At 37.0% G+C, this 23,647-nt stretch overlaps 1 protein-coding gene across 4 annotated transcripts in view; it reads left to right on the top strand.

Annotated features, from left to right (window-relative positions):
* The window catches only part of Rmi1 (RecQ mediated genome instability 1), a 198,274-nt gene that overhangs the window by 79,047 nt on the left and 95,580 nt on the right, over nt 1-23,647 (top strand). The window contains exon 3 of one of the 4 annotated variants that reach the window (XR_013343430.1): nt 17,678-17,726. The exons of the other annotated variants lie outside the window; for them this stretch is intronic. The gene's annotated coding sequence lies outside the window, so the exon portion shown is untranslated. The remainder of the gene's footprint in view (nt 1-17,677; nt 17,727-23,647) is intronic. 4 annotated transcript variants of the gene reach the window in all.

The following is a 23,647-nucleotide window of genomic DNA, read 5'->3' as shown; positions in this document are numbered from 1 at the left end:
TCCCTCTACTGTGCTCACAGTAGGACATCTCTGGCTGGGGCTTCCAGCCTGGATTGTGTGGCAGTGCCAGTGCTGCTGGGGATTTCTTCCTTATTATATCCAACCTCCTCTGTCTCCTATCTGCTTTGAATGACCAGTTTTAGGTTCCAGTAAAGTTCCTGTTGCGAGGGGACAAAATTGTGATATATGCAGTCGAGGGGAGAAATAAAGAATGTCCACACACTTCTGCCCCTTTCAATGCTTTATTCACTCAAATTACTCAATACAGTTCCACTCTATAGGTTCTTAATCAAGAAAATGAAATCCTTAATGCTAGGCACTGCAACAGACATACTCAATTCACAGCAAACAATTCTAGATTAATTCTAAGCACTGCAAAACACAATCAAATGTCTGATGACCGACATTTCCTCTGCATGCTAAGTTCAAATTCTTAAGCCTTAGGCTTTATGTCCAACAGATGCACACTCACTCAGACCGCGGTGATCAGGGCCAGAACTAAGGCAGGCTTTTCTTGGAGTGGAGTGGATGACTGGTTGAGGACAGGGTCTTAGGGAGAAGTTGCGGCTGTCACCAGACAATGTGGTAGAGATTGAGAGCAGTGAGGATCACGCAGAGGCTCAGGAAACAATGACAAGTGATGGGATGTCAGGTCCTCATCAGGCTCTCCACTCTGTTACGGCTGGCTGAATCCTTGTTCATTTGCTCTATTATTTATACTAAATTTGGGGGCTTTTTTGACCTCCCTTTCAATTCTTATCAGCTGCCACAGGATTTCTCAGTGACATCATTTACACTGGGGTTAGAAACATCTGGTTTGGTGATCTCCACCCTGATCCTCTTGCCATTTTTTTCCTATCAGCCTGCCAGGGACTTCACTCAGGGTGAGGGGAAGTAACTTGTCTGAGGCCATACTGGAGGGCTCTGTGGGTGGGCCTGGTGAAACTGCAGGTTTCAAGCTAGAGTTTTTAAAATGGAGGGCTGGGGATGTGGCTCAAGTGGTAGCGCGCTCGCCTGGCATGCATGCGGCCCAGGTTCAATCCTCGGCACCACATATAAACAAAGATGTTGTGTCTGCCAAAAACTAAAAAATAAATATTAAAAAAAAATTCTCTAAAAAAAAAAAATGGAGTAGCTTAGGCTCAGGCCTAAGGCCATCCTAGCAGTCCCCTACCCTTTTTGTTGTTCACTCACCTTGCGGAGAAGCTGCCTGTCTGTTTTCTTGGCTTCACACCAGAGAGCATCCAGGAAGGCTATTGCCTCTATTCTGCCATCTTGGATCTCCATCACATGAGTTTTAAGCCACAGAGATTTTCAGATTTATCTGTTATAGTGGCTAATTGGCTTACTTAAAGTATATATGTATATTTTTAATATTTACATCTTTAATACAATTGATAAAATAACTTATTTTCATGTTTGGTATGAGATAAGAATTCAATCCAAGTGTTTTCTTCAAATGGGTAGCTAGTTTGGGGGGAAAAATTTATCTTCTCTCTACTTATATAAACTACTACCCTGGTCATATACTTGACTGTACCATATATCATTACCAATTTCAAACTGTTTTTGACCTCTAAACATAACCATTTCACCTGAATCAACTTGATATTAAATTATCTTATGCATCTTAGAATGTTCATAGACTTTCTGTTTTCACCCATTAGCCTATTTCTTTATCATTTGCATACTCTTTCAGTTTTTCTAGTTTTATAGTATATTTTCCATACCAGGTAGGGCAATATAAACTTGGAAATTAATTGGTCATGTCTTATAAACTATCCTGTTGAGATTTAGAGTGAAATTGCATTAAATTTGTGATTATTAAGTGTCTTGAGAATCAATATCTCTCTAATATGGAAGTTTCTCAACTGGTAATATGAATACAAACAGGCAAAAAAACAAACAAACAAAAAACCCTTGTACACAAATTACATTGTTTAGCCTAAAAAAGTGTAGAACAGACTACATGATATACAATCTTTTGTGGAAAAAGGAAAGGAAATAAAAATATATATTCATGTGTGTTTCTAAATGCAAAAGGAAATTCTAGGAGGATAATAAGAAAATAATAAAAGTGACTACCTGTTGGAGTGGTGATGGGAATTGAGGTGATATTGACACTTTTCATTCTATACTTTTATATCTTTTTTTAAATTAATTTTTTATTTGTTTTAATTAGTTATACATGATAGTAGAATGCACTTATATACTTTGATATATCATACATAGATGGGGTATAATTTCTCATTTTTCTGAGTATACATATTGTAGAATCACATTGGTCATACAGTCACATATATACATATAGTAATAATGTCTGTTTCATTCTACTATCTTTCTTATCCCCACATCCCCTGCCTTCCCCTCCTTTCACTTCCCTCTACCTAATCCTAATCTAAGGTAACAAGGTAACACTATTCTTTTTTTTTTTTTTTGCCTTTATACATGTACTTTATTGGGTTTTTTTGCATTAAAGTATACTTTTATATCTTATTTGCATGTCACACTGTTAACATATTACTTTATACAAAATTAAATAAAAATCATGAAATATAACCAAAAGCATGTACTGAAGAGCCTAAATTTTTTTTAAATGCTGAAGATAATGATTATATTTCATCTAAGAAATATTCTATTCATTATTCAGTTCAGGGAGATGAAAATTATGTTGGATTTGTACACACTTAGGGAACTAATGGCATTTTTTTTTTTTTTGTATACTGTCACACATTTGCAGAAATAACAGATAAGGTAGCAGCAACAGCAGACATAAGTTTCCCTAGTTGGTCCTACTTCATTTGGAAAGCTTTTCTCAAGTAGGCAGTTAATTTTTTTCAGGCTACAAGGCTCAGTGCACATCAAATTATTTTAGTGAAGCTTCTGTTTTAATGCAGTGTTTCAGCCTTGTCTTCATAGTTCAAGTTGGATCAATTAAATATCTCTTAATAATTTCAAGGCAAATTGGTTCCAGAGAACTAACAAGTGACTCTCCCACAGCTCCCTTATTTGCCAAAATAATTAAATTTGTTAACAAATGTAAAATATAGAATTGCAAATACTGAACAGTCTCAGCTGCCTTGGCTTGGTTTGTTCATTAATATTAACCATTCTTTCTTATATAACTGTAAGAGTAATTTTCTTTTAAATGTATATTGTGAGCAGAGTAAACAAGGACTTTGCTTATGGTACATTTTTTAAAACCAGCTTCACCCTTATTTTTTAAAAATATTATCAAAAAGCATTATTGATTATGAACTATACTAAGATAATTTACATAAATCCAGCCATAATTTAAAAAAAATTTATTTTATTTTTTTTTAATTTTTTTAAATTTTTTTTAAGAGAGAGTGAGAGAGGAGAGAGGGAGAGAGAGAGGGAGAGAGAGAGAGAGAATTTTTAATATTTGTTTTTTAGTTCTCGGCGGACACAACATCTTTGTTGGTATGTGGTGCTGAGGATAGAACCCGGGCCGCACGCATGCCAGGCGAGCGCGCTACCGCTGAGCCACATCTCCAGCCCCCCCCAGCCCCAATTTTAAAAAAATTAAAAAAAAAATTTTAGTTGTAGTTGGACACAATATCTTTATTTTATTTATTTATTTTTATATGGTGCTGAGGTTTGAACTCAGTGCCTCATGCGTGCGAGGCAAGCCTTCTACTATTGAGCCACAACTCCAGCCCTCCAGCCGTGATTTTTTAAGAAATACTTTTTTAATTGTAGGTGGACACAATGCCTTTATTTTTATTTATTTATTTTTATGTGGTGCTGAGGATCTCACCCAGTGCCTCACCCACACTAGGCTCTACCACTGAGCCACAACCCCAACCTACCCAGCAGCCAGGATTTATAATGAAAGGTTTACTTTACAGTTTGAAGTTGCACAGTGAAGATTCAATAATAACTATGAAAGTTTTCTGTGATGTGCAGCCACACAAATGTATGGTATTGTTATTCATCCATTTTTTGGTAGGTCTGATAATATAAAAAATATAGAAAATGACATGTAGATAGGAGAAAATTGGGGAAGTAGTTCTAATAAGTATAGAAGTAGTTCTAATAAGCATAATCAGCTTTCAGCCAGGCAAAAAGGACCCACAAATGCTCAGGTTATTAACCGGTACTCACCAACTACTTGGTCATGATGCATCTAATGAGACTGAGCTCTAATGGCTCAAGGAACTCTGAGTCAAATTATGAAGTTTTATTAAAATGTTTCTCTGCTTTTCTTCAATTATTTAGATCCAATCTAATTTTCCTTCAGCATTAAAGTCTGGGGCTCAAGCTAATTTATGTGACTGAACATTTAAAAATAGATGTCCTTCCTACCTGACTGTAACATTGCTGAGAAAGAGCACAGTACGTTTCCACAGCGCTGTCTTAAACACAACCATTTTTCTAAACTTGTTAAAATGATATGCAATGGAAAGAACATAGCTGGACATTTGTCCCTGAATACTAAGACTTAAAGAGCCTCCAAATTAACTTCTTTCCCCATCTCCTGCTTTTTTTCCTCTCTGAAACTTTCTTCAGCAGCTGCTGAAAACTCTCCTCCACCTTTACCTAAACCCCTTGGCCTTCGGAACCAGACAAAGGAAAAGCCGAAGGTCAAAGTCTGAGAGGATGAAGCATTTAGGAGTAACAATACATGTTCCGCTTCATGGATAATTATTACAAAACTGTCCCTAAACCTGGATGTCAGGGGCCATTCAAGCAATAACCCTTCTGGGATCTATACCCCAGGGACTTATTTCACTTGACTGCAGAACCTGGATATCACTGCATTGTTCAGAAAACAGGCACAACTGGTTGTAAAAGGGATACATTGGGGATCAGTTGCTGCTCCTCACAGCCAGGTGCCATGGACTTATAGCTATCATCAGCCTACGTACCATATAGCTGCCTTCTCCCTTTCCTTCACCTACGAGTGTTTTCTCTCTATCCCTTTCATCTTTTCTTTCTGTCTTTATTTTTCTATATAAATTCACCTTTCTTTTGAGGTCTCAGGTACACATCTTTTACCCTGGCCAGGGGTGGGGTAGTGTGGAGTGGGGTGGAAACCATATTTTAACATAACCAACACTTTTGGATTTACCAGCTTATCATTGGCAATCACCAATTTACAGTAGTTTTGAGTATTTCAGGTGGTGTGATGTATCCTTGAAGTTGTAGGAGTTGGTCTCATTTGAAGGGACAGTATTCACAATTTAATTCTTGAATGTCTGCACTGCCATAGCATGCATTTATTTCTCAATTATCTCTACAAGAAGCATAAACTGAATGAATAATTTGAAAATATATGGCACTGGAGTGTGCAATATTATTTTTTTCCCTCAGAAGCTTATTTTACTAATTACCCTTAGTTTGGACTTATATTAAAATAAATATTTCTCTAGAGTACAGAACAAACTGCTAGTAAGGAGAGGTGATCTTGAAATAGTTGGGACATGAAAAGAAACCAAAGGAAGGAAAATGAAAATTTTTCAGATATAGGACACTCAACGTTTAGTCAATCATTTATTTCTACCTTGCCATAGTCTGAAAACGATTTTGAGGAAGAACAATGGCTATGGTTCCAAAAACAGAACCTATGCCTTTTGAGGCCCAGATATAAAATCCAGCTCTTTGCCCAGTATAGCATTTTGCTGTCTCATAATAACAACAATAGTAATCATTCATAGCTGGCCACTGTATGTCAAGTTCTATGCTAAATGCTTAGCATGGTTTATTTCATTTAATCCTCAAGTTACGTGCCATCCTCATTTTTCAGATGAGGCTCAGAGAGGTTAACTATATTCCCCAAAGTCACATAGGTCGTACATAGCAGAAACATCCCTTAAGTTCAGCTTGTGAGGCTCTGATGTCAGTGTTCCTAAAATCTTCTCCCAACTGCTTCTGATTTTGTTGACAATTTGTGGATGTGTTTTTCTAGAAAAAAACACCTGGGCATTTTTAAGGTCTAAAGCACTAAGCTCAATGTGAAGGAACCAGGCCTCATTAATGTCAGATTAACCCACTGAGAAAAGGATTGTACTCATTTTACCAGGACAGCTATGAGAAAACAAATATCACCTTAAAGCTTTGATGCTTGCTCAGATACCCTGGATACAAGTATAAAATCTTGAGATATCTTCATATCCACATGGACTTAGCTTGACCCAAAGGACCTGGCTGACCTCCTTGCTCGGAGATGTATCTTCCCCTTTGCCAGTGCATTCCTTGCTTTGTGTAGCCCCCTGCTCAAAGATCCCTCAAATGTCTTCAATCAGCCACGTGCTGCACTTCCCCAGTGCCCAAGGATGGGAAGCAGCCCTCCTAGGGCCTTGCACCTCGCCCTACTCCCTGGCTCAGCTTTCCAGGTGGTAGCTGTCTTGTCTTCCCACTTCAATGTCCTGGATTTAGCTGCTCTTGGCTCCCTGTTTACCATTTCTGAGGACTTAATTCCACCCACATTGACCCCATCTAGGACCTTTGGTGCAATATCAGATTAAGTGAGCCATCTCTCTGCTGTGTCTCAGTACTGTCAGAGGCAAAGATCCATAACTATTAGGTTTTAATTCATAGCCGCTAATATCAATGCTTTCTATAGGAAAGTTTCACCCCCTAACTTTAAATGAATTTTTTAGAGGATCCATCTATATATAAAATATAAAAATTATACATATTAATGGAATAAATTAATAATGATATATTAATTTATTATGTAATATGTAACGTATACCTGTTGTGATGTTTAAATCAGGTTACAAATCTCTCTTCCAATATTTATTATTTATTTATAACAAAAACTTTCAAAATCCTTTCTTCTGAATTTTTGAAATGTAAAGCACATTGTTGTCATCTATCGTCACCCTACTGTGCAACAGCACTCCAGAACCTCTCACTCCTATCCATCTGCTGTTTAGAATCCACTGAACGACCTTTCCCCATCCCTCCTTCATCCCCACTCTCCCTGGTAACCACCATTCTACTCTCAATTTCTATGAGATCAAGTTTTTAATACTTCACAAAGGAGTAACATTATGCAGTACTTGTTGGTCTTTCTGTGCCTGAGTTATTTCAACTCAACCTAATGATCTCCAGTTCCATCCAAGTTGTAGAAAATGACAGGATTTTATTTTTTATGACTAAGTAGTATTCCATGGTGTATATTGCCACATTTTCTTTATTGGCAAAGCTTTTGGTAGTTACTCAATATTATTAGAGTCAATTATATGCAGTTTTGTTTTTAATGAGGGAGAAAATATGACCTACAGTAACATGAATCTTCCTAAGCACGTATTCCCCAGCCTTGTAGAAATTACTTTGCAGAAACAATGCACAGTTTCTAAATCATGTCAGTTCAAATGACTACCTTTCCAAGAAGGGTCTTAATGCTTGAGTTGAGTTATGCTATTTAAAATTGTTTTCAGTCTAACACTGGCATAACTAATTGCTTTTTAAATATACTTGTTAAACCATCAAGAATAATGTTGACTGTATTTATGTGGGCAGACTGCTGTCATTAAGAAGCAAGGTTGGCATTTTTCTCTCTAACCTTGAACTTGATGGTTTTAATATCCAAGCTATTAAGTTTATACCAGCAAGAATTCTAGCAGATAAATCTTTTGTCAAAGCAATGTAAGCAAACAACAAACATAAAGAAGAGGGTAAAACATTTAGTTTTCAGATAACACACTCTCTAAGGACTGTCTTCTATTTTGTGGTTCTGCACAAGGTTGTTTGAAACCGAAAATGCTGTCTGAGGCTAACTTTTTGAGCAGTTAGCTTCTGAATTCAGCCCCGAAGTGAAGGCTTCAACTTCAAATATGGCATTGATGAATTATTGAAGAAATTACAATTGCAGGTAAAAAATTTTAAATTCTCTTTTGTTCTTTCTATTTGAGAGATCAAGAGTAATTCCTTTAGTATTTAAAACAAAACTGACTTTGTTTCATTTAAAAATATTGCTTTGGTCTTCTTCCCACCACAAAAATCCAAGGGCTCTATAAACATTCATCTTTTGTTCAGCAAATGTTTACGGGCCATTCACTTCTTCTACGTATTGTTCTCTGCACTAGGGATGACTGTGACCATATAGCAGAAAGACACATTTCTGCAAGTTTCTCTGTATCATTTTGTTGAGAATTTACATGGGGAAATTCTGGCTGAGACTCAAATAAATGTCTTGGAGGATTTGTAAACAATAAAGGCAGAGAGTCTTTTTTCTTCTTTAATATGTATTACAGATCTTATTTGAAGATATTTTCCCCTTTCTCTCTGGTAAAGTAGACAATGGAGCCTATGAGGTTTTCAGAGAACTTGAAAGAAAGTAAAAGTCTGACACAAAGTAAAAGTACCAGGCAAGGCTGGAACTATTGATGACAAACAGTGTGTTATTTGTGGTAGAGGAAATGTACTATTTCTCTCCCTCTGGTAAGATGTGCATTTATGAGAGCATTTATGAAATAATTTGGTTTTCCAGTACATTATCAGGAATTAGTGAGATTGGTTATGGACTTAATTATGCTTTTCTACAAAATGTTTTTAGTCTGCTCTCAAACATTTTGAAGTGGTCGTTTATTATAGTTACCAAATTGTATGAAAGCACATTGCCCTCGTCACATAAGGGTCACAGGTGGAATGTAGCAGGGCTGAAATGAAGGGTAATGGAAAAATCCACTACTTGTGTTTGCTACTTAAATGTCATGGCTGGGTAAATGGATTTCTCTACTTCCTAGGACTCGGCTTCTACTACATTAGTCTGGCAGCAATTAGAGAGGAGAGGTTGCTCTGCAAATTGGCTTGGCGAACCATGTAGTTCATCTTTTTATTGTGCAAAACAGAAAAAATTGCTTCTAATCAATCCACTTCAACTTTTAGTCTAAAAATTATTTGCTATCCCATCAGCTGAAAGTACCAAAGAAATGTTCTATTTGAATTAACTGAAAGGAAGAGATATTTGTATCAATAAACTGATTGATATTATGGAGGCACAATGTTACTATGGAAGCAATAAAGAGACTACATTATTATTGAGGTGTCCTTGCCAAATTGATTAATGCTTTTAAGATAATTAATCTACATTTCAAATATAATTGGACTCTTATTAACTAAATCAGAAACATACCACTTCATGACTGTAATTCTCAAAAGGATAGGTTTTCCAAATAGAACGTTATTAATTTTGAACTTCTTGTAATCTTTGATTTGATTCACATGGTTTGATCAATCCCTCTGGTTTGTAAATGATTTGTAAGATTTGGGGTGTTTAGATGAAAGTTTATTATTTTTTTAAAGCATAAATTACTAGAACTGATATATGGAACAGGGAAGTTTTACTAATTTCTACTTTGCTCATTAGCACAGATGATGACTTTAAAAAGTGAGTGAATTAATAGAATAGACATTATGATTGCTGTATGCATATAGGGGACTCTATTGACCAGTGTGATTCTGCAATCTGTACAATTAGAAAAATGAGAAATTATACCCCAATGATTCAAATGTATGAATTGCCAAGATCATTATAATGTCATGTGCAGCTAATAAAAAATAAATAAAATTTTTTAAAAAATTAAGCAAGGTTAAAAAAAAGTGAGTGAATTAATTATATTTCTAGTGCAATAATGAATTTGAGATAGTACAGATTACAAGAGTGGATTCTTTTAAGTTATGCCTTAACATAGGAAGCTTCACTAAGGGAAAAACCTAGAAACAGCATCCAGGGCTGTCCTGAAGGAGAGAGGATGAGCAGAGAGGGAGTCTAATAGAAAGTGGTTTATGAGATTCAGGCATTTGCTGGTGATAGTAGCACATGTGTGTAATCCCAGTGATTTGGGAGGCTGAGGCAAGAGGATTGCAAATTAGAGAACAACCTTGGCAACTTAGTAAGTCTCCCTCAGCAAGTTGGTGAGACCTTCAGCAACCTGGCAAGATTCAGTCTCAAAATTAGAAAAAAAAAATTTTTTTTTAAAGGGCTAGGGATGTAGCTCAATGCTAAAACACCACTAGGTTTAGAACCTTGTATAAAAAGAGAGAGACAGAGAAGGGCAGGGGAGGAAGACAGATATTGATATCCAGGCTGTCTGTGCTGGGAGTTAGGGTTCTGTAGGCTGAAAAACCCTGGTTTCATTTGGGAAAGGATACTTTCCTTACTGCTCCAAAAGAGGTGAATATTGTTTGCTTCTTAAAAATAACATGATTTTTTTTTATATAGCAGGAGTCCAAATTTCTGAACAAAAAAACTTAGTAGAAAACAGAACATGTGTTGAATCCCATTTTTTTTCCTAATAAAGTTCTAATTCTTCTCATTGGCAAAACCCTAGTCATCTAAATTTAAACAAACAAAAAACCAAAAAAAAAAAAAACCCCTAAAAAACCCCAACCTCTCTTCAAGAAAAAACTCACCCCTTTTTAAATGAATGTTGATACACAATAGGGTATTAGGCAATATCTGCAGACAATGTCATGTCTTATTTGATGTAGAGGTTTAAATTCTAGGCTCCTGCTTCAAAAGAAGCCCTTTAACCTTTGTAAAAAATAAAATAAAATAGAACTCCACTCTAGAGGCCTTCCCTATTGTACTCTCTCCCAATTCCCTTTCTGTCCAAACGGGCTGCTTATGCGCTGGCTTCCGCTTACAGAGAGAGGAAGGGGCAGCTGGCTTTTGCTTTGATTTGCATTTACTCTCCATTATGGTTCTCAGGTCCCCTCTCATTACCAGGGCCACATATGTTGTTAACACTCATAAAGCTTCCTACCTCTTGCAAGTTAAAGGGGCTTAACTGAAGTGCATATGGTGTGTGTGAGACTGTCTGAAACACAGCATCCTATTGCAATAGTCCTCTTCTCTAGAAGGGCCTCATTAGAAGATGGAAGGGCTAGTATTCAGGAAGAGGAGAGGAAGAAAGGATAAGAGAAAAACTTCCACATACAATGCTTTATACAGACTTAGGGCTCTTGGGTAACCCCATCCTTATCGATGTGTTGGGAGGACTGTCTAGAGGGCTTTTTACATGGTAGTAAAAAGCTTTAAATGCAGATTAGACCTGCATGTTGGCATCCAGGCTGTTCCTGTCTTCAAAAGTTGTTTATATCATCGGAGTTTAGTTCCAAGTCACAACCTTTTAGAGTCTTTGTTCCCTGATTGCAAAGATGAGAATGCTGGCTAAGTGGATGACTTTCTCAGGTCCCTTTCAGTGCTAACATTTGAAATGATCCTGCACATGTCCTGTCCCCCATCCACATATCAAGCATATTTCAGAAAACACAATGTATGAATAATCAGGAATAAAAAGAAGATTCCCAATTCACATGGAACACATAGTGGTATCTTTTTCTTTAACATTATCTTTTTAAGCCCCTGTATAACAAAGTTCAAATTTTATTTGCATTCAAGTCAGGCCTGCAAAAGACCTGGTTAGCTCTCATTAAACATTTCAAACACAAGCATCCCCCAGGGCAAGGATGTTTGCCCATGTTCATAAACAAAATCAGTTTTTCAGTGAACAGAAATGACTGTTCGTTCTCATATCCTTGCTCAAATGTTTTGTTTGCTGAGAAGTCAGGGTTATGGGAGGTTTTGTGGAAAAATGCACAAAATGTAAAACAAGAAAATTTGTACAATTTTATTTTCTTTTTCTTCTCCTTTTGTAGATTTCTTTCTTTCTTTTTCTTCCTCTGTCCTGCCAACGTGTCTCTAACAGCAAAAGCTTAGACTCCTGTATAGGTCAGAGGCTTGGGGCAGATGGTTTTTAAATAGAGCAGTAGTATTTGCTTTGGGAATTAACACTTCCCCTGTACTTCCGCCTCCTGGCAAAGGTTACTTTTTTTTTTTTGTTTTACTGTGGGGTTAATAAAAACATCAAAATTGTTACCAAAACTATTCTCCTGCTTCTCGGGGATGAAGCTAGGTGGTGAAAGAAGGCAAATAGTTGATTCTACATTACAGTTGACCACAGAGCACAGAGCTAGCAGCCTGGAGCAAATGGATGGTGTCCTTGGCGAGTGAGATTTTCAAACTTTTGCTTAGATACCGAAGCGCTTCAAACTGGGAAACAGATGTTCACTTTGGTTCCCCAGTCGCCCCGCAAACGGCGCTAGGGCTGTGGAAACCCAGCGAGCCACAGAGAGGCCACGCACGTTCTGTGAGCTGGGAGACCCAGGGACCCTGGAAATCCCTGGGATGATGCCGTGCAGTTTCGTGTCCTTGAGGACAAGGCGACGTCTGAGTCACATAGTTAGAACTTTTATTTTCTTTTCATTTCCGTAGTGAAGTCGACGTGCCTGTTCTTCTGGGCACACATGTGGGTTTCTCTGGCAGTTCCCGGGGTTGGCGCTTTCCTTGGGGATGTTTAACTACCAAACTACCAAAGCCCGGATAGAGAAGAGCTCCAGGAACGGCATTCAGACATTCACGACCCTGCGGACTCTAGCCTCCATCCCCGCCCCCTATTCTTTTAATGTTACAGACAATGAGGAACCGGGAAGGGTTGAGAAGGTTTTCTTTCCTGCAGGCGCAGTCCTGGCTGCGGGGTGCGCCTTTTGAGAGAGACCGCCCTGCCACCAGGTAGCAGCGGAGGAAGAGAATAGAGCACCCAGTTTCTTTCCAGGCTAAAAACAAACAACAAACAAGTTTATATGTATTGAGAAAGGTGTTGTTGCGTTTAGGAGTCTAAGAGAATGAGGACAGACAAGTGGTGACAACTTAAGATTTTTGGATAAATTACTTTCTCCTGTCTCTTCAGAAAGCAGATTCAGAGACCTCTCCTTGTTGTTCTGTCGATACTTTCAATTTTAGACTTTTTGAGTGTAGTTCAAGAAGACGGATATCTTCTTAAATCACATGCATGCTCGCACAAACCCACACATAAAGTTTAAGTATGTAAATTATATGGGATACTAAATTCAATTTTAAAAATATGGTAACAGTTTTCAAGTTTCACGATGGCAGCCTTTGCACGATTTTAACCTAATATTTAACCAAACATAATTCTGTGATGTTCTTGGAGGTAGTTTATACTGTTGAAAAAAAATTCATTTTCCCATTTGTTAGGTGATTTCTGTGTTTATGAACGAGCTTAATGCTAAAGAAGGAGAATTTTGGTTTGTTTAAATAGTATTACAGTGGTAGAGAGCTTGCCCAGTGCACATGAGACTCTCAGCACTGCAAAACTAAGCAAAAATTGATTTTTAAAAAGTCAAATATGTTTTAATAAGTAGCATCACATTGTTATATCATTTGCTTGGAATCAAATAAAATTTGAATTATATACATGTGTGTACACGTACACACACATATAAATATAGATGAATAAATAGTCTTAGAATTCTAGAATATTAGGGCTAGCCATGTCCTTTATACCCGCAGCCTAATTCATTCACTTGACAGATGGACTGACATCACAATGCAATTCTTTGTCTCCTTTTCAAGAAGTAGTGTCTTTCTGTTGCTGCTGCAGTGAAGTGTTTTCTAAGAATTATTTTATGCCAATTCACTTTCATGACATGCCAGCAACATAAAGTGATTTGGCAACTTCAAGTCAAGCTTTTTAAGCATTTAGAATTAACTTTGATTTCCACATTTCAGCTTTCTAAAGAAACACATCTTGGATTTAGAATTAGCTTACAGGCAGAATAAACCAAACAGGTGAAAGCAAATTCTCCTATCTAAAGGTTCTTTTATTCCTCGTCTTGAATTCTGTTTATCAATGAAGAGGATATGCTGGTGTCTGGTCAGCTGCAGCCTTCTTCCAGTGATCTGGGAGGCATTTTAGAATGTATGAGTTTGTCTTGGTGGTGATGGAAAGGGACTGTTTAGTGAGGAGAAATCCACAGAGAGCAAAAAGATTTTCTGAGAAGGCTTTTTTCATTTCTGTGCAATTGTTTAGGGACAATGTCCATTTCTGCCAGGGGACCATGAAGAGCTCTTTTAGGAGGGGACTCCGATGCACACACTTGTCACATTTCTTAGACATTATGAAGATGTAGGAATGCTGATATTTATACACACATGGAGGATAAATGGTGAGCACTCAATATTCTTAAATATGATTAAGTTTTAAAATACTTTTCCGATCCTTTCGTTTACCATTTACACTTGTGGATAAAGCTGTGCTCTTGTCAAATAGCATCCCTTTCCTGTACAATTCCTGCATCTGGCTAACCACATTGATAGGAATGATAGTGGTCCAACTTATTACGGATCTATTTTGTTCCAGACCCAGAGCTAAGTACTTTACATGCATTATTTCATTTAACATTAAAGACAATCCTCTGGGGTAGGTATTTTAATTTACAAATGCACAAATTGAGGCTCAGAAAGGTGACATAAATTGCCCAGGATCATAGGGTAATAAGAAATAATATTCAGAATTAAACTTAAATCTGACTCCAGAAACTGAGTTCTTAATCTTTGATAAATGACTTGATTCATTTATCAAGTGCAGTTTTCATTTAACTGATCAATAGTTTCTGTTTCTCAATTGTGTTGGGACACGATTTCTTCTTTATTTTGATATAGTTTTAACGTATGAGGGAAACAATTTATTTCCATAACAATAGATATTTGTTTAATACTTAATTTCTAAAGCTGTCTTATACTTTTTCTCATTAATTCTAATGTTCATCCTGTAAGGCAGTATGTGGAAAGATGATCTCTATACCACCAGCATCAGATTTAGAATTTGCTGGTGTGCTAGACTTATAAACTTCTAGAACCCTCTGTGAACTAGATAAAATTCTGGGCAGTCAAATGGGACCTGAGAAAATCAATCTCTCTCTCTCTCTCTCTCTCTCTCTCTCTCTCTCTCTCTTTCTTGCCCTAAAGACTGAGCCCAGGGGTGCTTTACCACTGAGCTACATTTCCAGTCCTTATTATTTTGTATTTTGAGGCAGGGCCTATTTAGTTGTTGAGGCTCTCACTTAATTGCTGAGGCTGGCCTTGAACTTGTGATCCTCTTGTCTTGGCCTCGCAGGTTGCTGGAATTAAAAGGTGCACCACTGTGCCTAGCTTTTAAAAGCTTATTCTAGAAATAAAGGAAAGAAGAAATCTACTACTATATTTCTACTTATTCACAGCTTTATGGAAAAAATCCTGTGATTAGTCTTACAGATGTTGAGAAAGCATATTTAAATATACCATCCCATTTGAAATAAAGGCCTTTAATTAACTGAATTCAGGGCAAAACTCAACATCACAGTTAAAGGGGAAACACAGGATGATTACAGTGCTGCTTCACCACAATGATAATCTTTAATTTTTTAAACTTATGAATTGTTTATTCCTAGAATATTCCATTTTATATTTTTGGACCATGGTTGATTGTGGGTAACTTAAATTGAGGAAAACAAAACCATGGGAAAAGGGGAACTAGTATACAGTGGATCAAACCTGTGACTTAATCCAGTTGGTCTACATTTGAGAAACTGCCTTTAAATAAGCTCTCAGGTTTATGAATAAATTAGAAAGAGAAACATAAATCTTGGAATCTAACCTTTTCATCCCCATTTTAGCTCTTTTTAACTGTCTCATTTTAGGCAAGTGGTTGTAGTGAAGATTAAACTACTGCTGATAGTGTGTATAAAAACAACAATGTTTGAGAATACTAGTGATGCTAAAAGCTAAGGTTTTTTTGAATACTTTCTATGTGCCACAGGGACATTGTATAAACTTTGCATGTGTAAATTCACTGTAGGTTTACAGCAGCCTTGTAAGGAAAAACTGTAGTCATTTCCAGTTTACAAAGAGGAAAATAAATAAATTGGGCTGGGGATGTAGCTTGGTGGTAGAATGATAGAATGTATCTGGGTTCAATCCCCAGAACTGCCAGAAAAAAGGAAAAAGAAAAAAAGAAAGAAAAACAAACAAACATCCAACACCCCCAAAACCCCAAACATCCAATTTCCAAAAAGGAGGCTGGAGCATAGTGAATGAGCCCCAGGATTTGGTGTCAGTCCCCAGTTTCATACCTGGCTGGTTTTCATAACAGGTATCGACAGACTGTTAATCCTTTTTAGACTATGTGATAACAACAATAAAAATTAATTAAAAAAACAAAACACTGGGTAGAAAACAATGAGACCCAGAATATGTAAGTACTATATTATAAATTTCTCTTTGAAATTATTTAGTCCAATAGCAGATATGTGTGTTTGGTAGAACATGAGATCTGTTTGGGTTCTCTGATGGCTTCAGGGCTACTCAGAATGTAATTCTCTGACTTGTAGCATTAGGATCATCCAGAAGTTTGTTAGAAAGGCAAATTCTTAGGCCCTATGCTGGATCAATGGATCAGAATCTCTGGGCATGAGCTCAGCTATCAGGTGAAACTAGGCAACCCAAGGTTGAGACCAACTTGAACTTATTTTATTTTTTTAAGGTTTATGAAAGTGCCCAAAATGTTGACAGGTGTTCATTCCTTGGTGATTTATTTGGAACTATGGTTTGTTTTCTTGGGAGAGAGGGTGTTTATTCAGGGGGTTTTCTGTTCTGGGCACTGCTAGGTATTGGATATATAGATATAAATCACACATGGCATTGGTGCCAGTAAGGTGGTAGTCTAATGAGAAGGAAAAGGTGGGCACATTAGACTAGAATACTGTGCAGGCCGGGTTATGAGGGAGAATGCATGAAGCACCATTGCTTGCTCCCTCTGGAGCTGAGATCAAGCAGAGAGGCTGTCAGCCAAATGAGATCAGTTTTGAAGGAGAAAGAGGCTTGCCTTAGCCAGAGAGGATGGTTAACAGAGGCTTATTGCAAAATTCAGACTTGCTTCATTTAAGGGTGGAATAATGAGTTATGAAGAGTTAGTTTGTCTTCAAAATAAGATCTTGTGGGGGTACTACTTATTAGTGACTACAGATTATTCTACATATGTATATGGAATCTAGATGAAGTGGATATTTCAGAGCATAGAGAAATACCTAACCTATACCAAATGGCAAGTTAGATCAGGTAGAGGAAGACTTCCTGGAGGAGTAAGTCAGAAGGGTATGAATCAAGTAGATAAAAGGTTTTCCAGACAGAATGGATAGCTGAGTCCACAAACAGCATATAAAAAAGGTAGTACTTCCCAACTTTTAGAAGTTATGGCTCCGGAAAAAAAAGGGGCAACAATTGTGAGGCACCTTGGGGCTAATGACAGCTGTTCACAGCCAGAGCCAGTCCAAGCTATTCTTGGGCACTGAGGTGGAAGTGGAAGGGGTTCAGTGTTTTTTGAGGCTGCAATCTATCGGTGACACAGATTGGTTCATTCTACTTTAGGGGGCATTAGCCATTCACAATGACTGGAGTGCACAGGAAGAAGAGGGAAATTAAATTTGGAGAGATAAGAGTGGGAAAAGTGGCAGATGTCATTTCCTGAGGAATTATTTTAATCGAATGAGATAACTACCTGGGCATGGTGTTCTACCTGTAGACCCAGCTACTTCAGAGGCTGAGATGGGAGGATCAATTTAGACCACAGTTTGAGACCATCCTGGAAAGCACAGTGAGACCTCGTCTCAACAACAACAAAAGATTAAAATAAAAATAATAAAATGAGAGCTGCCATTTCAAATGAAATGAAATACATTTATTATATTTATTAAAATTTTTGTTTGCAATCAAATCAAAGGTCTCACACATGCTAAGCCAAATGCTTGCCCACCGAGATATAGTCCCAATCTGGAAAATGTGTTTTGTTTTGTTTTTAAGCCGGTGTTTCTGCAAAGCATTGTGAGGCAGCTGGCTTCTTCTCTAGCAGGTAAGGTGCTGAAAAAAATTTCTTGTGGGTCCTTTGAGTGTGTCAGGGAAAGAGGTTTTACTGTCACTTCGGGAGAGGAGATTGTGTGTTGCTGCAATCAGAGGGAGAGAATTCAATTGAATGAGTGCCAGAAATCCTTGTTTGCTTGAAGGGAGACAGCTTCACTATTCATTTTCTTCTGCGCGAAATGAGAAATGTCGAGCCTGCAACATTGAAAAAACCTTTCATCAAACTCATTTGGACTTTAATTTTAAGAATCACACTTTCCTGGAAATAGAATTGGTATAGTTTAAATATAAATCTCATCTGAAAGTTATTTCACAAGAACAGTGAAGCTTAAATATTTCCATCCATTTCCTATACCTGTCTCTTTTCTCACATTAGACCTTTTAGCCAGGTTATACAATGGCTATATTTATGCACATGGAAGCATAGTCTCCATCTACCCCCAAAAGAAAACTAGTGCTTTATTTATAGGACAGTTTAAAGATCTTAATTGACTTTTTATTTTGTGATTCTAGAATCAGGCAAAGACTTTACTCAATAAAATAGAATAATTTTTTTGATGAATTGAGCAGAAGAGATTGGCTTTGTAGACAGAAGGGCTGCAGAAAGTGAAAATAAGAAAAAAGGGCAGAGGGGTCATTCCAAAGTTAATTTCCTTGTAAGGTGAAGCCAGAACAATAGAGAAATGGCTGGTTGACATCAAGTTACTTTTTTAAAAAGTTTGTTCTAATTAGTTATACATGATAGTAGAATGCATTTTGACACATCATACATAAATGGAATGTAATTTCCCATTCTTCTGACTGTACATGATGTAGAATCACACCGGTTGTGTAGTCATATATGTACTTAGGGTAATAATGTCAGATTCATTCTATTATCATTTCTACCCCTATACTCCCTTCACTCCTTCTACCAAATCCAAAGAACTCCATTCTTCCTTAGCTACCCCTGCTCGTTGTGAGTTAGCATCCACATATCAGAGAAAATATTCAGCCTTTGATTTTTTGGGATTGGCTTATTTTGCTTAACATGATATTCTCCAGCTCCATCAATTTACCAGCAAATGCCATAATTTCATTCTTCTTTAAGGCTGAGTAATATTCCATTGTGTATATATACACCACATTTTCTTTATCCATTCATCTGTTGAAGGACACCTAGGTTTGTGCCATAATTTAGCTATTGTGAGTTGAGCTGCTATAAACATTGATGTAGCTGCATCACTGTAGTATGCTTATTTTAAGTCCTTTGAATATAAACTTAGGAGTGGGATAACTGGGTCAAATGGTGGTTCCAATCCAGGTTTTCTGAGGAATCTCCATACTGCTTTCCATAATGTTTGCACTCAATATGTGAGTGTACCTTTTTCCCCATGTCCTCACCAACGTTTATTGTTGCTTGTATTTTGATATTTGCCATTCTGTCTGGAATGAGATTAAACCTTAGAGTGGTTTTAATTTGCATTCCTCTAATTGCTAGAAATGTCGAACATTTTTTTAAATATATTTATTGGTCAATTGTATTTCTTCTTCTGTGAAGTGTCTGTTCAGTTCCTTGGCCCACTTATTGATTGGGTTATTTGTTTATTTTATTTTATTGTGTTTTTTGAGTTCTTTGTATGTCCTGGAGATTAATGCTGTATCTGAGGTGCATGTAGTAAAGATTTTCTCCCATTCTGTAGGCTCTCTCTTCATGTTATTGATTGTTTCCTTTGATGTAAAGAAGCTTTTTAGTTTAAATCTATCCCATTTTTTCTTTTTTTATTTCTTGTGCTTTAGGAGTCAGATTCATTCTATTATCCTTTCTACCCCTATACCCACTTCATTCCCCTCTACCAAGCCAGAGTAAGTCTATTCTTCTCTAGCCACCCCCACCCTGCTACTTTGCTGAATTCATTTATTAGTTCTAGAAGATTTCTGGTCGATTTTTTTTTGATCTTCTAAATATAGAATCATGTCGTCAGCAAATAGTGATAGTTTGAAATTTTTTTTCCTAATTATATCTCTTTAATTTCTTTCATCTGTCTAATTGCTCTGGCTAGAATTTCAAGGATGATGTTGAATAGAAGTGGTGAAAGAGGGCATCCTGTCTTGTTCCAGTTTTTAGAGAGAATGGTTACAAGTTTTCTCCATTTAGAATGATGTTGACCTTGTGTTTAGCATAGATAGCTTTTACAATATTGAGATATATTCCCATTATCCCTAGTTTTTCTAGTGTTTTGGAACATAAAAGGTGCTGTATTTTGTCAAATGCTTTTTCTGCATCTATTGACATTATCATATAATTTTTGTTGTTAAGTCTATTGATGTGGTGAATTACATTTATTGATTTCTGTATGTTGAACCAAACCTGCATCCCTGGGATGAACCCCACTTGATAGTTGTACACTATCTTTTTAGTATGTTTTTGTATGTGATTTGCCAGAATTTTATTTAGAATTTTTGCATCTATGTTCATCAGGGATATTGGTCTGAAGTTTTTTTTCTTCGATGTGTCTTTGTCATGGAATAATTTGAGAAGTATTGATGTTAATTCTTCTTTGAAGGTCTTGTAGAACTCGACCGAGAGGGTGGAAGCTTCTAGAATTGTTTTAATTTCTTGCCATCAAGTTAGTCTATAAATGGTAAAGTTTGATTTTTAGGTAACTTCCTTCCCTTTTTCAATTTAAATCTAGAAATTGGTATCAGGTTAAAATTTCTTCTGAAGAATTCAGAACAAAGGCTTCATGTTATAAGTTCAAGTTGGGTGAGAAGGGGTAGAAAGACCAAATGGAGAGTACGTGATTTGTATCAATAAGCTTTTTAAAAAATTGTGGTAAAAATATATGTAACAAAATTGATCATCTTAAGTGTGTAAGTGTATGGTTTAGTAGTAAGTATATTAATATCACTATGTAATCAATCTCCAAAATTGCTAAATCACATGGCAAAGGGAAGAGTAAAGTATTTGCAGTTTACCACATCATGCTAGAATTTTGGCGGGAATAGTAGAGATGAAAATTTACCAGATGATTACTAGGGTTCTTATGATATGATGGTTGGTTTATTAATCCTGTATTGTGGAGTAGCTTGAAAGATTTTCTCGCATTCTGTAGGCTCTCTCTTTATGCTCTTGTTTCCTTTGATATGCAGAAGCTTTTTAATTTGATGGCATCCCATTTATTGATTCTTGGTTTTATTTCTTTTTTCTTTTGAGAGAGAGAGAGAGAGAGAGAGAGAGAGAGAGAGAGAGAGAGAGAATTTTAATATTTATTTTTTAGTTCTCGGCGGACACAACATCTTTGTTTATATGTGGTGCTGAGGATCGAACCCGGGCCGCATGCATGTGCTACCGCTTGAGCCACATCCCGAGCCCCTTGGTTTTATTTCTTGAGCTTTAGGGGTCTTGTTGAGAAAGTCAGTGCCAGAGAAGGTTTATTTTGGTTCTTGGTTTCAGTTTCAGTCCTTGGTTGCATGGTCCTGTGATTTGGGGGCTTATGGGTAGGCAGAATATCATGGCAGAAGCAAGTGCTGGAGGAAAACTGCCAAACTCATGGCAGCCAAGAAGCAGAGAGAGCTCACCAAGCTCCCCCCCCCAAACCCATTCTGCTATGAATCCATCACTGAATTAACCCATTGATGAGGTTCAGAGCCCTTAATATCTAATCACCTCAAAGGCCCAACTTCTGAACACGGCTGCAGTGGAGATCAAACTTTCATCGTACGAGTGTTTGGGGACATTTCAGATCCAAACCATAACACACATCATGATGAAATTGTTCCTGGTTCTTGGAGACCGTTCTCTTAGTTCTTAGCTAACTCTTGCCGTCTTGCCATGTCTTGTGGATTTTGGTATACTCTAGCTCTGTCTGTTGATTTTCTAACGTGCTGTGTCCCTGGGAGTTGATCTTGCCTTTTTAAGCTTCAGAAAGCCCCCTCCCTGCACCTCTTTCAGACTCTGAGCTTCAATATACACCTTTTTTAGGGATCCCCAGGAGGTTTCTCACACTCTGGGAGTTCCTTTTCCCAGCCCACAACACCACTTCCCTAGGCCTCTCTTTAAATGCATAAAATTAAATTTATGTGACTCTTAGAATCTGACTCCTTTGGATGGACATGTCCCTGTGAGACGTTTAATGCTGACATAGCTGTTTGCCCCAGTGTATTTTGGGGGGGGCGGGTGGCAGGAGCTAAAGGGAGGGCAAGACTCTTATACCCGGCTTCTTTGTTTTTCTCTGTCCATTTAAAATTTTCCATTAATGGTGTAAATATGATAATTTTTTGTTGTGTCCCAAAATGCAAAAACTCAACCCAAACTAACCACCAACAAAAATTTTCTGGCTGTGGGAGAGCTGATTTAATAATTATTTCTTTTGTCTTTTTAAAAATGTGTACACCTATTCTACAGATCAGACTCCTGTTATATTTCTTGTTAGTTCCTCTGTTCCTGCAGGTCATTGTGAGTCTTTCCCCACTATTTCAACTTCAGGGCCTTCTCTAGAGCCATAATTTAATTTCGGATTGTATTGTGCTTGCCGGACTTGAACTTTGGGGAATGGAGACATTGGATTCAGTGCTGGTCCCAGAGGCCCCAGAACTTGTTTTCTTGACTGGTCCCTGATGTCAACCAGCCTTGTGGTCATTTGCTGCCTACTCAGGAGGTAGAGGGAGGCACGCACAGCTGTGGACTCCTGGGCCGAGTAGTGTGCCTGCCATTCTAGCAAATTAATTAGCCAGGCCAAGGCAGAAGCCGTTTTCCCCCTGAGTGGTATCTTACCTCTCAAAACTTATTATCTTCCCAGGTGTACTCAGTGACTCATGACTGATCAGCATCATACAAAACATTATTTTTTTCTGTCTACACTGACACAATGCATGCTTCCTGATTCTAGTTTACACTTCTGTTACATGCACACCTAATATCATTCAGTCCATTACCAATTCTTATACAGACTAAAAGTGTGGAGGATCATAAGTCACACTTGAATTTACATATTTTCTTAACAACACAGTGTTATTTGGGCTTGCAAAGAATATTAGAGGAAAGTAAAGTATTATTTTTTTAAGATGATAACAATTTTTAAAATTTTATTAATATTATTTTTGATTGAAAAATTATAAATGTCTAGATTTATGGAGTAAAAAGTGATGTTTTGATGAATATGCACAATGTGGCACTATTCAGCCACATTTTTTAATTTATTTTTTTTATTTTTTAATGAGGCCAGTCCTATTTAATTTTATTTTAATTGTTCTTTTTAATTATACATGAAGTAGAATGAGTCCATTTTGACATAATTATAAAAGCATGGAATATATTTTATTCTAATTCAGGCCCAGTACCTCTCCTTCCCCTTTCCTCTCCTACCCCCTTTTCTTTCCCTCTATTGATCTTTCTGCCATTTACTCATATTTTTTTTTAATTTTTAATTTCTTTTTAATTTTTAGGTGTAGATGGACACAATATCTTTATTTATCTATGTGGTGCTGAGGATAGAACCCAGTGCCCCACGAGGCAAGTGCTCTACCACTAAGCCTCAACCCCAGCCTCCTTGGTATTTTTTTAAATTAATTTCTTATGGATGTACATGATGATGAGATTCACTGTGGTGTATTCATATATGTATATAGGAAAGTTATGTCAGATTCGTTCACTGTCTTTCCTTTTCTTATCATCCTTCCCTTTCCTTCATTCCCCTTTAACATATTCCCATTTCACTTTTCTGTTATTTTTTTCTGGTGAAATATTTGAAATTTACTCAGTTATTTTGAAATATAAAATATTATTATTTAAATAATAGCAACTTAATGCTTTGCTCAAAACACAATAGAGATTTACAAAGCAGCTGAAAGAAACTGATAGAATATATCACAAAGATCTCCAGGTAATTAACAAAATGTGAGCCACAGAGTAGGTATGTCAAGCCTTTTTTT

This window comes from Urocitellus parryii, chromosome 4 (assembly GCF_045843805.1).
Source record: "Urocitellus parryii isolate mUroPar1 chromosome 4, mUroPar1.hap1, whole genome shotgun sequence".
Lineage (NCBI taxonomy): Eukaryota > Metazoa > Chordata > Mammalia > Rodentia > Sciuridae > Urocitellus > Urocitellus parryii.
Note: the sequence above shows the minus strand (reverse complement) of the source record. Positions and strands in the feature narration are given on the sequence as shown.